Raw genomic sequence first — 6493 nt, forward strand, 5'->3', positions numbered from 1 at the left:
GTTCTAACATAACATTAGGGCTAATTTCTAAGAATAACAATAAAAATTCTTCTTTTATCTTTTTGAAGGCTGTTTTTAACCACTTCATTCTGGATATAGTAATTCTTAGAAATTAGCCCTAATGTTATGTTAAAACTTTTATCATTTATTAAACTAGTTAAAGTAGAAGGAAAAATTTTTTACATCAAAGAATAGATTGTTGTATTGATCTGGACAGAACAGCCTGCATGGAGTTGAGTTTTTAAATCATGTAGTTCCAAAATTGAATTAAGTAAATTATCTCTGAGGATGGCTGGATTGGCCGAAACGTGGGACTTAAAATAAAAATAAAATGTGTTGAGACTATAATTGATAGAAATTAAATTATTTATTTTTTAAAAAATTAACCAGTCTCTTAAGTGTTTAATATTATAAATTAAAGAAATATTGTTTAAATAAATAATTTATATCCATTATAGTGTCAAAACCTTTTATTTTCTTTACAGTCCGACGTTTCGGCCAATTCGGCCATCCTCAGGGACAATCTATCACAAAACAGCTTTTATTACATCTATGATCCTCAACACTTCAAAATAAATAACAATATTATTTATAATTTATCTTACATTAATACAATTTTTGAACTAAAAAATTTAAAAACACAATTTCATGCAGACTATTCTGCCCAGGCCAATTCAACAATTTCAATGAAACATTAGATAAACATATATTTTATATTTATAATTTTATATATGAGACAAATTAAATTTTGATAATTATAGTTAGCCTTGCAGGGAATTTTACTAATGAAATAAAGAGGAAAATTAACACAAATATATTTATAATAAATAATTTTAATGCTTGACCTGAGTGGCGGGAAGGTAATAAGCATTGTTGTGATAAATTTTAACAAATAAGTGACTGTGATAAAGAATTTTAATTTTTGTTTTGATGTCAATATTGACAAATTAGGTAATTAGACATAATGTAGGATATGCTTATTAACAAAAATTATATGTTTACCTAATGTTTAAAAAAAATTGTTGAATTGACCTGGGCAGAATAGCCTGTTGAATTTGTGTTTTATATTATTTAGTTCAAATATTGTATTAAGGTAAGATGAATTATAAATAATATTGTTAAGTATTTTGAATTGTTGATGATCATAGATGTAATAAAAGCTGTTTTGTGATAGATTGTCCTTGAGGATGGTCGAATTGGCTGAAACTTCGGACTTTTTAAAGAAAATAAAAGGTTTTAGTAATAAGCAAAAGATAATGGATATAAATTATTTATTTAAACAACATTAACCAGTCTCAAGAAAGTATTTAAGATTATAAATAAAATAAAGAAATATTTTTTGAAGATGATCAGGGCTTAGGTCAAGAGCGAAAAGAAAATTTTCATCAGGGCTGCAGTAAAAAAATAAGAAGAAGGTAGAGTTACTGTGAGGATAAAAGATGGATATAAAAAATATAACATACAACATGTAAAAGTGGTCATATATAAACAATTAAAAAATTAAATAAAACAACAAAGAGGATAAGGATAAATAAAAATATTTTTTATAAATAAATCTAGAATTCAAAATAGAGTAAAATAATTATTGTGAAATGAAATGAAAATAAATATACTAATGAATGCATAAAAATATGTAAAATAACATAAAATTAGATTAATACTATTGACAGAAAAAAAATTATTTAAATATTACGAGGATAGTAACAATATAAATGTGAAAATTATTGGTGAAGAATGCATAGATAATTAAATATAATGATGGCAAAAAAAAACTTAAACAAAATTAGATAATGATAAATGTAATCTCGATAATCCGAAATAAATGTTACAGGGCGTGTTTGGATTAAAGAAAGTACTAGGAAAAATGGTGTTTGTAAATTAAAAAATATGAATGTGCATAACTTATTTTATTTATTTAATGTTTTAAATGGGATAAAATTAAATTAGATACAAATATAAAAAAAAAAAAAAATGTGTTTTTAGAGGGCATAAACTTATGCAGTGAAAATGCCATTTTTAAGTATAATAGGGAATACATAGGCAGCTATTTGGGGTTCCAATGGGAGAATATTTATGAATATCAATAGCAGGACTGGTTAATAAATAATGTAATTTCAAAATCAGGAATAATAGAATTTTAATAATATGAATTTTAGTAATTAGAAAAATACATTTTGAGACCAACTTGCAATCTGAATTAAATTAAAAACAAGGCTGACCTGTAGTGGGTGGAAGGTTATAAATAGTTTGTTTATATGGTATTGATAGTGTGGATTAATCGAAAATTAAAAGTTTTAAAAACTAATGAATTTTTAAAAAAATAGGTAACTAAACATAAGCTTAGGTAAGTTTATGAATAATAAATATGACTATCTAATAATTTACTTTTTAATAGGGTGTGTTTGACTTTAAATTAATGACCTGGGCAGAATAGCCTGCAAAATGATTTTCAAAATTTGATGTGAGGAGAGAATTTTTATTGGAAGGTATGTTATATTATTAGTAATAATGTTATTTTTATAATTGTTAAAAATGAATATATAATAAGCTGTTAAATATTTAGATTAGCCTTGAGGATGGCAGAGATGGCCGAGACGTTGGGCTATTGATCTAATAAAAGTGTTGAGACTATATATGGATAATATTGATTTATTTAATAAATAATTACCAGTCTCAAGAGATTAAAAAAAATATATTTAAAACATTTTATTAGAAATTTGAATTTTTAAAAAGTAATATTTTTTAAAGTAGTCGCTTATTTATTTATTTATTTTTTTGCTGAGACTTCTGCAGAAACTTCTACACTGCTTCTTCTCTCAGATGTTGTAAAAGAAGAATTTTTTTATTTAACATCTTTATTGAAATTTACATTATTATGCATTCAGTAAATTTGATCTCAGTTAGAGTGAAGTGACACAGGCGTCGAGAGAAACCACCCATCGGTAACACTCTAATGGCGTTTTTACAGTAGCAGGTCTCGTGGCCATCTTCTTTTCAGGTGCTCGGAAGATTGTCAGGAATGGAAGAGGAAGGTTAGGAACTTGTGGATTTGGGTGGTTAGCGAGTTTATAATGGAAGGAATGATATCTGGTTCGGGTTTGATCGGTTTAGTTTATGTCTTTATGTATTTTTTTATTTGTGACAAAATAATGAGCGTTGAGGATTTCACGGAGGATCTTGCATTGTAAGGATATGACATGAGTGAAATTCGAAGCAATTAAATAATACTTGAATTATTAGCATACTGTAGGAATGATTTTAATACTTGTATGATTTATCATATGTATGATCGGCGTTGCACTCTGACTTCTAACAGGAACATTTGCGATTCATTAACAAACAAGACATATTTGGATACGTTATTCCATGTTCGTAATATTCATGTTCGATTACAAATGTTCGTCTCAAGTAGGTAAATTAACAGAGATCAAAGGGCTCGTCTTTTCTCTGTTTGCGTTGAGATCCGTAGGTCTGGTCCGAGCTGATATATGCCCTCAGCAAACTTCTCCAAGCGTCTTCAAACCTTTCCCCTCCTCCCCATCAATCAATTCCGAACTCACATTAACTCTTCTTCATCAAAACTTCTCCGTTTTAAAGTCGATGTTGACATCTACTACTGTTTAATTATAAACAAAGTTACGCTATATATAATTATTATATTCCGTCTTCAGTAATTATATCAATCTGCCATTTTACTCACTCAAGCATGTTAAAAGAAGTCTAAGAATTTAATTCTCGACGTTTCAAGATTTCTTGACTTCAAGATTTCTTTTCTTTAATTAAAAAAAAAATCATTGATCACAAGATTTGCTTATACATTAATTTCTGCTCAACAACAAAATGTTACCGTTAAGGAAGAACAGTGATTCAACTGTAAAATTGGCTTTGTGTTAGTGAGGTCAAAACTCCGTTGATGTTCTGCTACCACCTGAGCTGTAGCAGAACTTCATTCTTACAGCCCTACAAAGTGGGGCGAAACGTTGGTTTACAATAAATAGTTCTCTCTCGCTTTTTTTTTTTTTTTAATCATCCTCAGATCATTCACATACATGGGGCTCATACACAAGACAGAAGGTAAAATACGTTTTTTTTTTAATCATTTATTTATTGTTATTTACAACTGTATAACATATATACAACAAGTATATTAGCTGTACGTGAGGTAGTGTCATGATACAAATATATGGAGAATCTACCCATTGATAGAACTCCAATAACATTTCTAGGGGAGAAGATATCGAGCCCATCTTCTTTTCAGACGCCTAGGAGGATTATTAGGTAATGAAGGAGAAGCCAGGTTAGAAAGAAGTGAATTTGGGTGGTTTGTAAGTTTTCCATGGAAGGAATGGTATCTGATTTTGGCCAAATCGGCAACATACGATATTGAGGTAATGATGGATGACTTGATTTGTGACAAAGTAAGGAGCATTAAGGATTTCGGACTGTAAGGATTGGATTCGGGAGGAATTTTATGGTTTAGTGGAGTCCCAAAGGTCAACTCTGTATGTCCAAATATGCCTTATAATAGTCATGTAGATCAGTCTTTTGTAATGGATTGAAAATTTAGACCGTTTGTCCAGTAAGTGTTGTAATAGTCGAAATCGACGAGCAGATTCCTCTCTTTTCAGTCTTGTGTGATTCCATGTCAGTCGTTTGTCGAGATGTAGTCCTAAGTAACGGATCTGTTCGACAGGAATAAGTGGGGTATTATTAAAGGATACTGTGAGGCAAGAGGTCATTGGCTTACGACGAAGGGTAAGTATTATTTGGTGGGATTTATTGGAATTAATTTTAATCCGCCAATTTTGGCACCATTCTTCAATGGTGGTGATGTGGGATTGGAGGGTTTGGGATACAATTTAAGAATCATTGTTCACTGATGATCTTTTTCTATTTAGATACCTTTATTGACCGCCACCTTGACTATCCTCCTACAATATATTTCATATGGTCAACTATCTTCTTCTATTTTTAGTTTTTTGTATCTTTTTGGCCCTGATTCTAAAAAGTGGGGCGAAACTTTGGAAAATAGTTGTTAACTTTTTCATAATTTATATTAAATTAATTTTTACTTTTATTAAGAAGAAGATCCGTTAACAGTTTTCAATAAATACTCATGTTATGGACGTGTATTTTATACGGAATAAATACAAAAGTTCAATTTTACTCCAGTGTTAACGTCCAGGCCTTATCTGATATATGAGCGTTGACGTTTTCCATTGGCCTCTAATACAGCGAGCATTCATTAGTGACCCCTTCGATGGCCTGTTATTCCCTTTTTTCATAATGGCCTCCCCGCGAAGCCGTTCCTGAACGAGTGCGTTCACATTTACAGTAGAACAAAAGACCTACTTTGAAAGATGAGAAGCCTTTGTCTTGAATAACAGGGCGATTTTTCTTTTTCTCCTAATGAAGATTGGAACTGTTTCTACCAAAAAGATAGGGTGAAAGATTTATTATTTAATTCTTAGCCGTTAGGAGGGTTAATATGATTAATGTAATTACTATAATCTAATATATAAAAATCAATACTTGTTTGTTCGTAATTTATGATTCGTATCATTCATTCGATTGTGAAGGGACTTTTTGCTAAATCTTCAGGATTTTCCTATTGAAAGGTTAAGGGCTGGTCGATTATTTTCAAAATTAAGCATTTTTAGCGCGTATCTCAAAAAGTATACATTTTTTTTCATGGTTATTATATGCCAATCGATTTGTCTCTTTCTGAATAATAAGAAAAAAATATTACTGAATTTATCAAATGATTTTTTATTCACTAAAAATTAAAAAAAAAACCGTAATGAGGATTTTAATAAAGTAGATCAACAAAATATTTTTTTTAGATCAGTAAATCATATTTGTTCCTAGCATCATCTAAAACCCTCAGATGTTATTTTTCAAATAAATTAAAACATCGAAATTTTTCAGCTTGATTTATTTTGAGGACTTTTTTTTTATTCTGGTGACCCCTGTTCATATAATCATTCCTAATTCCCTTGGATTTTATCCAATTCTTGCTTTAATAAAACCATTAAAAAACTGAATGTTTTCTCTCTTTTAACCTACACTAAAAAAATTTAAAATCCCTCATATGAACGGATAATTAGTTTCAAATAAAGAAAAACTTTTTATTTTATATCTCCGGTTCAAATTTGTTTAATTAGATCCAGTTTGTGCCCTTCGGTGGAGTTTGTAGAGCCCTAAATAAGTGCTAAATTTGATTGTAATGTTGAAGTTAATACTATTTTTTAATGCAATTAATGGAAGGTGAAAATTTAGGACTTACAAATTTTATTTTCCGATTTTTCCGAAAAAGCGTATTTAAGGGTTTTTTTTGGTGTTAAAACGAATATCAACATCGTTTCATTCCTAAAAAATCTTTTACCTCACTTTGATAGCTCAGTCTGTCTGAATTGTTTCAATACAACACTAATATTGAAGCATAGTGGGGGTTATTATATAAATGATATTCATATTTTATGTATTATATATA

Source organism: Halyomorpha halys, unplaced genomic scaffold (genome assembly GCF_000696795.3).
Source record: "Halyomorpha halys isolate HHAL.00 unplaced genomic scaffold, Hhal_1.1 Scaffold613.1, whole genome shotgun sequence".
NCBI classification, from domain to species: Eukaryota; Metazoa; Arthropoda; class Insecta; order Hemiptera; family Pentatomidae; genus Halyomorpha; species Halyomorpha halys.